This window comes from Lactuca virosa, chromosome 9 (genome assembly GCF_052849685.1).
Source record: "Lactuca virosa cultivar CGN04683 chromosome 9, Lactuca_virosa_CGN04683_v6, whole genome shotgun sequence".
NCBI lineage: Eukaryota > Viridiplantae > Streptophyta > Magnoliopsida > Asterales > Asteraceae > Lactuca > Lactuca virosa.
This window is the reverse complement of record NC_136434.1, coordinates 118,092,959-118,107,816: the sequence shown is the minus strand read 5'-3', so window position 1 is coordinate 118,107,816 and position 14,858 is coordinate 118,092,959.

Genomic DNA, 14,858 nt, shown 5'->3' with positions numbered 1-14,858 from the left:
TATTAAAAAAATGATTATATTACTATAAGTTTATTACAAATAAAATATATGGTTTAATGTAAAGTAAACTGGATTATTATTGATTCATTTTTTTAAAATTTTATCATGAACTTATAAAAAAAATAATGAATATTGATTTCAAAATATATCTACTAAATACAAATTGAATTGAATTAATTTTTTACATATGATCTCCTCATTTTTTAAATAGATATTGTACTGAGTTATGCTATATGAAATTACACATGATTATATAAAATATTCATGTGGGTGGAGGATATCGTTGTGGAATGGAGGAAAAATGATGGAGACGCCGAGACGGATCCTCCGATTGTGGTACCACAACTTTGTATGGACTTCAAGCTATGATTCGTTGTACGTCATGTATCAAAATTTGTACCAAAATAATTTTATTTGTTTTTAATTAGTTTCGTATGTTTTTAGTATTTTGTGAATAAGTTTTATATGATTGTAATTACTTTGCATTTATTTTTAAATTAAAAATTGAGTAGGAGACATGAAAAAAGTGAGTTTCCATATAGTGGAGTATGGGAAATATTGAAAAAAAAAAAAAAAGAGAAAGTAAAACTGATATGACAAGTACATTGAATGTGGGGAGGGGTGTATAACCTTCGAGCCACTCTTAGAATATCTCTGAATGGTGACACTCTTGGCACCTTGCCACATAAGCATTTTAGTTGTCACATCATTTTTCTCCATTTAACACTTACACTTAACATTTGGGAGTTTTTGACCAAGATGGTGTTTTTGAAAAAAATATTTACCAAATAGGTGTGGTTTTAAAAATATTTACCAAATAGGTGTATTTTTAAATTTTTTTATTTTTCTTAAAATTTCAGTTTTTTTAATCATTTTGCTGATTTTTTATCATACATTTTTTATTTTATTTTTTACTTTTTGCTATAAAAAAGGTGTTTCTTTTGTTTATATACATCAAACAAGAGAAAAAAATGGTTTGTACACTGCTCAACGATTTAGAAAACAAAAAAATGAGAATGTTTTTTTTTCTAATTTATTATTATTATAGTATCTACATAAGAAATAAAAATCATTTTCTTATTGTTTTGTATTATTCGTTGAGTTTTTTTTTCTTGTTGCATCTAAACTCTAGATATACAAAAAGAAAAGAATTGTGTATTTTTTGCTAATATATACCAAATCAATTGAAAAAAAAATTGTTTGCTGGTCTTGTTGGTTTAAATTAAAAAAATTATTGGTACAATGTTTTAAGTACCAAACCAACGAAAATTTTAACAAATACAAAACAAAATAAAAAAATATCTGAAATAGTTTGGTTCGCTAACCATTATTTGAAAAAAAAATTAAAAGAATAAGACATAAAGTCGAATAAACCAAACAAAATATACGAAAACATATTCAATATTTTTTTGTTTGGTTCATTCGACCTTTTTTTTCTTTTCAGATAGTGGTTATCGAAATAAGCTATTTCGAAGTTATTTATTTTGTAAGAAGCAATTGTTGGTTTTGTAAACATTATACCAACACTTTTTTAATCTAAACCAACAAAGACTTTTTATAAAAACTAACAAACAATTTTTTTTTTCAATATGAACCGATAAATATCACTTTAAGTAAAAACCATCTGAATAATTAATATACTAATAAACTGGAACATGGGAAAACAATTCTAAAATTAAACCATCTGAATAATTAATATACTAACAAACCATTTTTTTTTTCTTTTTTCTCTTATTTGATGTATATAAACAAAAGAAACACATTTTTTATTGCAAAAAATAAAAAAGAAAATAAAAAAAAAGTATGCTAAAAAACAGCAAAATGATTAAAAAAACTGAAATTTTAAGAAAAAATAAAAAAAATTTAAAAATACACCTATTTGGTAAATATTTTTAAAACTACACCTATTTGGTAAATATTTTTTTCAAAAACAAAATTTTAGTCAAAAACTCAACATTTGGTAAGGAGTGGTAACACTTTTGGCACTCAATTTTTTGTATTTTCTTTTTTCTATATATATAAAGTAAAACAGAGATTTGATTCCATGCATAAAGTATGAATTTTTGTTTTTACTATGCATACTGAAAAAGTGAGTCTGCAAAAGACATGCAACCAATGAAACACAAATTTGTCTTTCTCTTTCATCTCGCTAACATGTTGGCGACTAAACAATGGCGAGCCCCCTAGCGAGAGCTAGGGGGCGGTGTTTTCTTCAAGTTGGCGAGCATGGCGACCTTCTTAGCGAGCACGACTCCGTTCAGCCTAATGGTTAAGTCAGCGAAACATTTCAACGATTAGGGTGTGTGTCTCTGAACACTTAGTGCTCATCATGTTCATCAGTGAAAAACAAATAAAGTTGAACTGTAACGTCATGATTTTCACCAACTTTTTTTTCTTTACTTTTTTAAAACATTGTTTAACGAAAGTAGCAGTGGAAGACTCTAAGAAAACATTTTCAAAACAACCACTAACGTTATGTCTTAAATCAAAAACCATCCAAACCAAAAACCATTTGAGTATGTCAATTCAAAACACAATGATAACCAACAAAACATGTCCAAGTGGTATCAACATAACAAAACATTGTCACACCCCCAAACCAGAACAGCGGAAACGTCTGGGGACGGATGACTTCATGTACAATATCATAACAATTGAAGAACAAATTACGGAAATCGTCCCTATGGTTTGGTCAAAATTGCATGTTTGGTCCCTAACTTTTTTTTTTGCACACGGACCGTCCTTGTAATATGATTTTGTTACGTTTTCGTCCCTAACACGTTTAAAAAGACTATATTACCCTTTGTTTTTTATTTTTAAGTTTTTTATTATTTATATTACTAAAAAAACTAATAAAACATGTGGGGCCCACTAAACTCTTTCATCTCCTCTAATTCCAACCCTAGATCTATCATCCCCTTTAACTGAAACTCATCGTCACTTTCCTCTTTCCTCTCTATAACCGGAGTTTTCGCCGGAACCCTAAATCTACACCACAGCTTCCTTCATCTGTTAATAAATCAAATGCAGGAAGTACCTCCCTTCGTCGAACCTAAATCTCTCAACAACCGTCGCCTTGGCGAGTGTTTCGTTCCACCGTTGTAGGTGGAACACTATGTCGAAGAGCCACCCCTCCCCCGCCGGAACCCACTCTAAACCCATGGACCACCATCTACTTCCTCTGTCTCATCTCTTTCTTCCCCTCACTTCTCTTTACTCCCGGTCCTCAAATATCGTTGGATTCCCCTAAAAGACCATCACCTTTCCTCCCTCTGCCCCTCTCCTTGATAAACTCGAACCCTAGCCGAGACCTTCACCTTCGTTCGATTTCCCATCGGCGTTCAGTTTTAGATTTTTTATCGAACATTGATGTGTGGAGATGGAGATAAGTTTTACCAGAGCCTCATATTTTTTCTTTTTTTGATGTTGACAGAGTGTTTCAAGATTTCATCAAGTTCGATTTCCATGTTGATTTTGATTCAAGTTTGATTTTGTAGTTTATACCAAGATACAAATGCCCATTTTATGTTTAATTTTAAGATTTGATTTCAGATTTGATTACATGGTTTGGTTTTATCTTTTTTTGGTTTGATTTTGAGCTTTGAATTTAGTTTTGATCTATGGTTTTGGTTTAGTGTTGACTGTAGGTTTTGATTTTGTATACATTGATTCCTGATTTTGTTTTAATTTCTTTTGATTTTGTGTAACTTGTGGTGGTTGCCGGAGATGAACCATGTTTGAACGGAGGTGCTGCCGGATTGGTTGTCGGAGGTGGACAGTGGAGGTGGGCGGTGGATGGGAAGGGAGACGGGGGTGTAGAGTTGGTGGACCCAATTATTTATAAATTAATTATAATTCATTTATTTTAAGTAATTAATAAAAATAAGTAATAAAAAAATGAAAAAGAAAATACAAAGGGCAATATAGTCTTTTTATCTTTACAAGAGATGAAAAACGCAAAAATATGATATGTTAGGGACAGAAAACGCAAGAATATGATATGTTAGGGACCATCCGAGTGCAAAAAAAACGTTAGGACCTAACTTGTAATTTTACGCAAACCACAGGGACGATTTCAGTAATTTGTTCACAATTGAATAATAGAGATCAAAGCATCACAACCATTACATTGAATATTAAGTAAGTTTACATTTTTGTTCACAAAAGCATTGTTTACATGATATCAAAAGTGTACGACAAAAATGAATAACGAGATGCGACGGCGTCCCATCCACCAAAAACTTCTATGGTTACTAGTTTACTGGTTTCCTAAGAATACAAGTGATTTTGAAAAGTGTCAACAATTAAGTTGGTGAGTTCATAAGCGTTTTTGTATGCGAAGGAGTTTATAACTGTTTCTTGTAAAATGATAAGGTATACTTCCAGAAAATCCAATATTTTCTTTGTAAATGAGTTGTAGTCTTAAAACCCTAAGACTAAAAATGTATAAGTAGTGTTGAACACGAACGTAGTAATATGTAGCTTTATTTGTATATAAAACCATTTGAAAGCATCTTTCCCTATGTATAAACTATATTACACTGGAAAATTGTGTAACGTATTTTTATGTAAATAAAACTATTGAAGATATGTTGACCCGTAAATCAAACGTTTGTCGATAATCTATGTGAGTTATTATAACCATGCTAATGCGACTAGTTACCTGAACGACGCGCTTCGGACGTCGGTACTGTTTACGACATTTGTCACCCCAGACATGTCGGTCTAACTGTAGCTAACAGTTTAGGTGCGGGGTTGTCAATCACGTATAGATCTATACACAAGTGTCACGCTCTCCCTACAAGAGACTCTGGTTATAATGCATGTCTTAGTATGTGTACTCTGGTGGGTACGGTGAAGCCTAACGTCTCACAACCAATATCAATCGATTTACGTGAAATGAAAACCCCCTTTTTCTTGTAAATGAAATAATTATACCTCTAATAAATATTTGTCCTTTTTGAAAAAGATAATGTAGTTTTGCGACTTCCAAACTATATCAATTATAGTTTATCATGTTTGTTTGTCTAGAACATTTATATAGTCCTTTATATAAATAAATAGTAATCATGTTGTTTAGTTTCATTTGTAAGATCAAACCTCCTATTTTGGGTTAAAACCCACAAAATAGTGGAATAAATAGAATGCACTCCTTTTTCTTGGAAAAACTATATTGTTGGTAAAAAGCTTCCAAAAACCTTATAGTTTTGTAAATCATAACTTTCCTCATGATTTTTATAACATAGATCTAGATTTGTTTTTGTTAGTTTTACACTTGAAAACTAATATAACACAAATATTTGTACAAAACTAGTAATAATCACATCTTATGCAAATAAAGGCTTATACGTTAACATAAAGATAAAACATGAAAATATTTGTGTGATGAACAATTTTTGACTCGTATTCCCCACCTAAAACATGAAAAATCTCGAAAAATATGGGGTTATGAACTCACCTTGAGTGGTTTTGTGGGTTATTTGAGAAGATGGTGTGAAGATTTCCAAGCCTAACACTTGAATGTGGTGGTTGAACTTTCTTGGAAAGAATGTTATCCTAAGAGTTTAACACATAATAATATGTGTAAATAATATGAAACTAACATGAAACTGTAACAAAACACTAGGTCAACCAGGAAATCTTACCAAATTTCTAAGGATGGACTTGGGAGATTTTGAACTTGAAAACTTGGAATTTGCTCTTGAGAGGAAATGGAAGTTAACAAAGAGTAAAATGGAGAAATGGTGGGGTTTTGGGTATGACTTCGTCCAAAGATAAGAAGTAGAAATTGATGTGATATTTACTTTGATAACTGTTGGTTATTACATGGATACATGATGGGTATAAATTGCATGGGAAAAAGAGGAAAACATCTAAATCACAAAGTCAACACTCTTATCCTTATTTCCATCCTAAAACAACTTAGAAACCCCCTTGTATGACTGAAATCACATGTGATATCGGTCTAGGGGCCCTTTGTTGGTCTTGATTTCGGTCCTAAGTTTCCACCCAAAGTGTTTTCAGTCCTAATGCCTTGTTTCTTGGAGATTTCGGTCCTACACTAATCCTTCTAGATGTTTTCGGTTTTGTTATGGCCCATGGAAGGGTTTTCAGTCTTAGTGGGTTGGATCTTGAGTGTTTTTTCGACCTTAACTTGTTAACTTTCGAGATTTACTACATCATGGCTTCCATTTATTTATATTTAATCATACAATGATGCCTTCTTGGCCTTCAATGATTTTTATTGCATCAAAGTTACATATATACATTGTAGGTACACTTATGCACAAGACCCCTTTAGACTTTGTTTGCCTCAAAATTTTCTAGTTGTCACATCATCTCCCCGTTAGAGGGAATTTCGTCCCGAAATTTTCATCTTGAACGGATTCTTGCAACTAGAGGAAAAGTTGTGGGTACTTCTGTTTCATTTGATCTTCCCGCTCCCAGGTGAATTCAGGCCCTCGCTTGGCGTTCCAGCGGACCTTCACTATTGGTATACGACTCTGTTTGTTCTCTTGATCTCCCAGGCCATGATTTCAACAGGTTCCTCTATGAAGTGTAGACTCTCGTTTACCACGATCTCGTCGAGTGGGACCACAAGAGTCTCATCAGATAGACACTTCTTCAGGTTAAACACGTGGAAGACGGGATGCACATTATTGAGTTCCTATGGTAGACGTAGCTTGTAAGCCACCGGGCCGATTCTAGCAAGGATCTCGAATGGCCCGATGTACCTTGGATTTAGCTTCCCACGTTTTCCGAAACGTATCATTCCCTTCCAAGGAGAGACCTTCAACAGAACGCGGTCACCAACCTGGAACTCCAAGGGTTTTCGTCGCTTATCAGCATAGCTCTTCTGCGGATCCCGGGATGCCTTTAATCGTTCGTGGATCAGAACGATATTCTCTGTAGTTTCCCGTATGATCTCCAGGCCGATGAGGGTGCTATTTGGTACTTGTCCTCGAGCTAGCTGAGTGTCGCCCACCTCAGCCCAACATAGAGGTGATCTTCACTTACGTCCGTAGAGGGCTTCAAATGGCATGCCTTTGATGCTAGTGTGCTAGCTGTTATTGTAGGAGAATTCGACGAGTGGCAAGTGAGTATCCCAGTCCTTACTAAAGTCCATCACACATGCCCTCAACATGTCTTCTAGCGTCTGGATGGTCCTTTCTCTTTGGCCATCTGTTTGAGGGTGATAGGTTGTACTCATATCGAGTTTGGTTCCCAAGGACTTTTGTAGCCACTGCCAGAACTGGGAGGTGAACCTACTATCTATATCAGAGATAATAGATATTGGCACACCATGTATTCGCTTAATTTCTTTAATGTACATCCTTGTGAGCTTTTCCATTTTGTCGGTCTCCTTTATTGGTAGGAAGTGTGCGGATTTGGTTAACCTATCAACGATTACCCAGATAGTGTCAAATCCACCCGCCGTCTTGGGCAGCTTGGTTATGAAGTACATGGTTATCCACTCCCATTTTCACTCGGGTATGTCCGGTTGATAAAGCAAACCCAAGGGCTTTTGATATTCTACCTTGACCTTGGCGCAAGTCAGGCAGTTTCCCACATAGGCAGCGATCTTTGCCTTCATGTTTGGCCACCAATAAAGTTTTTTAGGTCCAGATACATCTTGTATGAACTGGGATGAATGGAGTATTCCGTCATCCTTAACTTCGAACTTTTTATCCATTCCATGTAAGGCCTCCCCTGCGACGTTCTCGGGCTTTAAGGCCTCTTGTTGTGCCTCCTTGATCTGTGTGGACAGGTGGGAATGGATGGTCATGGTTAATGATTTTACTCGGCGACCCGAGTATTACTTCTGACTTAGGGCGTCTGCCACCACGTTGGCCTTGCCTAGATGATAACAAATTTAGCATTCGTAGTCATTTAGCAGTTCAACCCATCGTCAGTGTCGCATGTTAAGCTCCTTTTGATTGAGTATGTGCTGAAGACTTTTATGGTCTGTGAAGATGGTGCATTTGGTGCCGTAAAGGTAGTGCCTCCATATCTTCAAGGCAAACACCACTGCTCCGAATTGGAGGTCGTGCGTGGTGTAATTGACCTCATGAGTCTTGAGTTGTCTTGAGGCATAGGAAATGACCTTTCCTTTTTGCATAAGCACACACCCTAGGCCCTGTTTAGATGCATCACAGTAGACTACAAAGTTTTTGGTCCCTTCTGGGAGAGACAAGATTGGAGCGCTGCACAGAGATTGCTTAAGCGTTTGGAAGGCAGTTTCTTGTTTATCCTCCCAGCTGAAAGTCACTCCCTTCTGAGTCAAGGTAGTGAGCAGCTTCGCAATCTTAGAGAAGTTTTGAATAAATCTTCGGTAGTAGCCAGCAAGACCTAGAAGCTGGCGGATCTCAGTCGGTGTTCTTGGCGTTGCTCAGTTCTCAATTGCCTTGACCTTGGAAGGGTCCACGTGTATCCCTTCCTTGCTGACTACGTGCCCCAAGAAGTCTACTTTTCGGATCCATAATTCTCATTTTGAGAGCTTTGCGTATAGCTTTTCCGCCCTTAACGTCTCTAAAACCTGTCGTAAGTGTTGACTATGTTCCTCCTTGCTTCGTGAGTAGATCAGTATGTCGTCGATGAATACTATCACGAACTTATCAAGATAAGGCCGACACACACGGTTCATTAGGTCCATGAAAACTGCTGGTGCATTAGTGAGACCGAAGGGATTACTACAAACTCGTAGTATCCATAGCGAGTTCTAAATGTTGTTTTTGGAACATCTTCCTTCTAAATCCGCAACTGATGGTACCCCGACCTTAGATCAATCTTCGAGAAGTAGCTTAATCCTTGCAGTCGATCGAATAAGTCTTCTATTCGAGGTAGGGGATAATGATTTTTGACGGTGAGCTTGTTCAGTTCTCGGTAGTCTATGCACATGCGGAAAGATCCGTCCTTCTTTTTCACGAACAAGAACGGCACTCCCCAAGGTGAGAAGCTCGGTCTGATAAATCCCTTGCTCAGCAGCTCGTTCAATTGACTGGATAGTTCCTGCATTTCAGTTGGTGCCAAGCGGTATGGGGATTTGGCTATATGGGTGGCTCCAGGGATTAGGTCGATCCTGAACTCGACTTGGCGTTCGGGCAGGATTCCCGGAAGGCCTTCTGGGAATACGTTAGGAAAATTACAGACCTCGGAAATATCGTTAATGTCTTTCACCTTTTGATTCCCATCCACTACGTGGGCTAAGAAGGCGTGGTATTCCTTGCGTAGATATTTTTGGGCCTTGATGCAGGAGATGGTTTGTAGGTTCGCACCGGGTTTGTTACCATAAATGACAAGGGCTTAGTTATTTGGTAGGTTAAGGCGAACGGCCTTTTCGTAACACAGAATATCGGGATGATGGGGGCTCAACCAATCCATGCCGATGATGACATCAAAACTACTTATTGTGACTGGCATCAAATCGTTATCCCCTACCTTGAATAGAAGACTTATTCGATCAACTGCAAGGATTAAGCTACTTCTCGAAGATTGATCTAAGGTCGGTGTACCATCAATTGCGGATTAAGCTACTTCTCCTACCTCGAATAGAAGACTTATTCGATCGAATAAGTGTTTAAACTGGTGGCTCACGAAGCTTTTCTCTGCACCACTATCAAATAGTATGCATGCATATGAGTTGTTTAGAGGAACGTACCAGTAACCACAGTGGGATCCCTTGCATCCTCCTCATGGCCCATTGTTATAACCCTTCCCACACCTCCACCATTCTTGCATTGTCCCTTCGGGCAGTACCTCTTGAAATGCCCGGTTTCACCGCAACCATAGCAGGCGCGACTCACCCCAGCATTTGAGGCTTGGGTGGGTTGTTGCGCCGGTGCTCTGCAGTAACGAGCGGTGTGTTCCTTCTTGTTGCAGTTGGTACATTGTCTATCTTGGCAGTCACCATGGTGGTGGTAGCTGCACTTGTCGCACTTCGAAAGAGTTCCAGCGTATTGCTTGGCTGGTGTGGGGGCAGCAGGGGCAATAGGGGCGGTGATAGCATGAATAGCCACATCTTGTTGCTTCTTGGATGGGTCTTGAGCGGGTTGGCCTTTATTTTTGTTCCAAAACTTCCTATTTTTGTCACCTCCCTTTGGCTGCTCAGGCGTGGGGGTTATGATGCCTTGACGAACTCCCTAGTCGACAAGAGTTTGTGCCAGACGCTTGGCACTATCGAGGGTGCTCGGGTTGGCGGATATGACCATCCCCTGGATTTGAGGGGATAGTCTCTAAATGTACCGCTCCACCTTTTTAGCCTTTGGGGTGACCATTCCCGGGCACAGAGTTGCCAGTTCGTTGAATCGGGAAGTGTAAGTGGCAATGTCATAGCCCTTCATGGAGTGTTCCCACAGCTCTTGCTTTAGCTTCTGCATTTCGCTTCTTGGGCAGTATTCAGTGAGAATCATCACTTTCAAGTCTTCCCAACTCATGGCATTGGCCACGGCTAAAGTTAGAGTTTTAACGTGGCCGTTCCACCTCAAAGTTGAGTCTACAAAAGTACATGCAACTTATTTGACCTTGAACTCGTCCGGACATGCGTAAATCTCGAAGATGGACTCAGTCTTTTCAACCCATCTTGTTAGAGTAACGACTCCACCGTCACCATGGTAGGTTCAAGGCTTGTAGTTCATGAACTCCTTGTAGGAGCACGCCCGTTGGTGCCCCTGGTTGTTACCATGATTGGAACTGCCAGTCCCGTTCCCGCTGTCGTTGCCGTTTCCGTTTGTGTTACTGCTGATTTGGGCTACAGCAGCAACCACAGCAACTGTTACGGCTGCCTGAAACACCGCATAATCCATTTGTGGAGGTGGTGGCAGTGGCGGTTCTGCTGATGTGTTGGGAGGTTGTGTGTTGTTCTTGCGCATGTTTGACTTCCTTGGTAGCATACTTCTGCCATAAAGTTTAAAGGTAGAATGAAGATAAGTTTCTAAGAAAGTTATGAATCGGATATTCCCATAATGAAATGCCTTCTTTTGTATGCGTATCAAGTCTAGTTGTCATTGAAATTTTCAAGCAATTCATAATGAATTTTACTATAACAAGTAAACAATTGCATGACAATAACAACATTTAATAAAATAAAATGCATACTCATTTCATTAATATTACAACACTAGTACATAGTTTTTGAAAAATTGACCTTTGATAAGGTCTACATGAGAGAGTAGCACTAATGCTTACTCGTAAATAAAAAAAGATATGAGTAGTACATGCCCTACTCATGACGGGTAGTCTCCTGTGGACCAGAGGATGAGGTCGAGGCGCCGTGTAACTCCACTATCCGACGCTCAGCTTCAATCACTCGCTCCTCGAGAGTTGTATGCCTCTCCTGATACTCTCGCACTTCCACTCTAGTGGTGGTAAGGTCCTCGTGGAGGCTGTCAATGAGGTGACATGTCCGAGGGTAGTCCCTCTCCATCCATCGGGTGCGGGCGACAGTGGCCTCAATAGCGGCTCCTAGCTCCACAATCCTGTTGACTGACGTCCTAGTCTATCTCCGAGGTGGGAGATGCATTGTACCGTGACAGGAAGAGCCCTGTCTGTCGGACCCCCGTGCTGGAGGTTGTAGTAACCTCGGAGAACGCTGGTGTTGTTGCCGACTCTACCTCTCCAAGTCTTCTGCTCAACGGCGTGTGGGTCCGTTGTAGCCTAAACGGTGTGCAGGGACTCGAGCGACTTAAGGAGGGTTTATGACTTCAGACTCCGCGTCCGGGTCCACCTCTTCCTTTTCCTATTCCTCTTCTTCTCCTTCCTCCACTTCAGGATCCTCTTCGGGTTCTTCCTCGGGTTCTTCTTTCATTAGCTCCGTAGGATGATTTCAAGTACAATATCATAATAATTGAATAATAGAGATCAAAGCATCACGACCATTACATTGAATATTAAGTAAGTTTACATTTTTGTTCACAAAAGCATTGTTTACATGATATCAAAAGTGTATGACAAAAATGAATAACAAGATGTGACGGCGTCCCATCCACCAAAAACTTATGTGGTTACCTGTTTACTGGTTTCCTGAGAATACAAGTGATTTTGAAAAGTGTCAACAATTAAGTTGGTGAGTTCATAAGCGTTTTTGTATGCGAAGGAGTTTGTAACTGTTTCTTGTTAAATGATAAGGTATACTTCCAGAAAATCCAAGATTTTCTTTGTAAATGAGTTGTAGTCTTAAAACCTTAAGACTAAAAATGTATAAGTATTGTTGAACACGAACGTAGTAATATGTAGCTTTATTTGTATATAAAACCATTTGAAAGCATGTTTCCCTATGTATAAACTGTATTACACTGGAAAATTGTGTAACGTAGTTTTATGTAAATAAAACTATTGAAGATATGTTGACCCGTAAATCAAATGTTTGTCGATACTCTATGTGAGTTATTATAACCATGCTAATGCGACTAGTTACCTGAACGACGCGCTTCGGACGTCGGTACTGTTTACGACATTTGTCACCCCAGGCCTGCTGGTCTAACTGTAGTTAATAGTTTAGGTGCGGGGTTGTCAATCCCGTATAGATCTATACACAAGTGTCACGCTCTCCCTACAAGAGACTCTGGTTATAATGCAGGTCTTAGTATGTGTACTCTGGTGGGTACGGTGATGCCTAACGTCTCACAACCAATATCAATCGATTTACGTGAAATGAAAACCCCCTTTTTCTAGTAAATGAAATAATTATACCTTTAAATAATTATTTGTCCCTTCTGAAAAGATAATGTAGTTTTGCGACTTCCAAACTATACCAATTATAGTTTATCATGTTTGTTTGTCTAGAACATTTATATAGTCCTTTATATAAATAAATAGTAATCATGTTGTTTAGTTTCATTTGTAATATCAAACCTCATATTTTGGGTTAAAACCCACAAAATAGTGGAATAAATAGAATGCACCCCCTTTTGTTAGAAAACTATATTGTTGGTAAAAAGCTTACAAAAACCTATTAGTTTTGTAAATCATAACTTTCCTCATGATTTTTATAACATAGATCTAGATTTGTTTTTGTTAGTTTTACACTTGAAAACTAATATGACACAAATATTTGTCCAAAACTAGTAATAATCACATCTTATGCAAATAAATGCTTATACTTTAACATAAAGATAAAATATGCAAATATTTGTGTGATGAACAATTTTTGACTTGTATTCTCCCCCTAAAACATGAAAAATCTCGAAAATGTGGGGGTATGAACTCACGTTGAGTAGTTTTGTGGGTTATTTGAGAAGATGGTGTGAAGATTTCCAAGCCTAACACTTGAATATGGTGGTTGAACTTTATTGGCAAGAATGTTATCCTAAGAGTTTAACACATAATAATATGTGTAAATAATATGAAACTAACATGAAAGTGTAACAAAACACTAGGTCAACCAGGAAATCTTACCAAATTTCTAAGGATGGACTTGGAAGATTTTGAACTTGTAAACTTGGAAATTGCTCTTGAGAGGAAATGGAAGTTAACAAAGAGTAAAATGGAGAAATGGTGGGGTTTTGGGTATGACTTCGTCCAAAGATAAGGAGTAAAAATTGATGTGATATTTACTTTGATAACTGTTGGTTATTACATGGATACATGTTGGGTATAAAATTGCATGGGAAAAAGAGGAAAACATCTAAATCACAAATTCAACACTCTTATCCTCATTTCCAGCCGAAAACAACTTAGAAAACCCCTTGTATGACCGAAATCACATGTGATTTCGGTCTAGGGGCCCTTTGTTGGTGTTATTTTCGGTCCTAAGTTTCCACCCAAAGTGTTTTCGGTCCTAATGCCTTGTTTCTTGGAGATTTCGGTCCTACACTAATCCTTCTTGATGTTTTCGGTTTTGTTATGGCCCATGGAAAGTTTTCGGTCTTGGTGAGTTGGATCTTAAGTGTATTTTCGACCTTAACTTGTTAACTTTCGAGATTCACTAGAGCATGGCTTCCAACATTTATTTATATTTAATCATACAATGATGCCTTCTTGGCCTTCATTGATTTTTATTGCATCAGAGTTACATATATAGATTGTGGGTACACTTATGCACAAGACCCCTTTAGACTTTGTTTGCCTCAAAATTTTGTAGTTGTCACAAACATATCTACCCAAAAGAAGTTCCCCACCTCACCAAGCCTCACTCCTAAACAACTTGTTCCATCGCAAGACATAACATGGAAAACACAAGACCAAGTGTCGACAACAACTTAATGAGTCAATCATAAGTACAGTGAAGCAGAAAACATACATATCCCATACGGATCAACGAATCAAACTATCATCACATAACATGTTTTTTATGAGATTTGAGCATCCTAACAACCTTAAGGTACACATACAACCCTAAAAGCTTTGGAACTATGTTTTCACTATTATACATGCAAAATTTGATTTCCAAAGGTTTATCTTTTCTAGCATGCAATCATAGGTACTTGTATAACAAAACTAGATAGAACTACATACCTTTCTTTGTGATTGGTTCCTTGGAGCTTTAAGAGCCTAGCACCAATAATATGTATGCCTCAAGTGAAGTCACAAATCACCAAAACCACTTGGAAAACTTGAGAGAATATGGAGCTCTCTAGAAATCGGCCTCACCTTGATATCACACACACTAGTGCCATTTCTAGAGCCTTGGACATCTTTATATAGTATGGAGGATTAGGGTTACATCCATATAAACCCTAATACCCATGACCTTTCATTTTCATAGGATCCATGGGTTAAAAACTCCATGGACTATCCATGCAAGCTTAGCCCATCCTAAATGAACTTGGCCCATTCTATATATATATAAGAGTCCATATTTAATTAGTTCATTTTGATCACTAAATTAATTCTTGATCAATACTAATTAAATAATATGATTT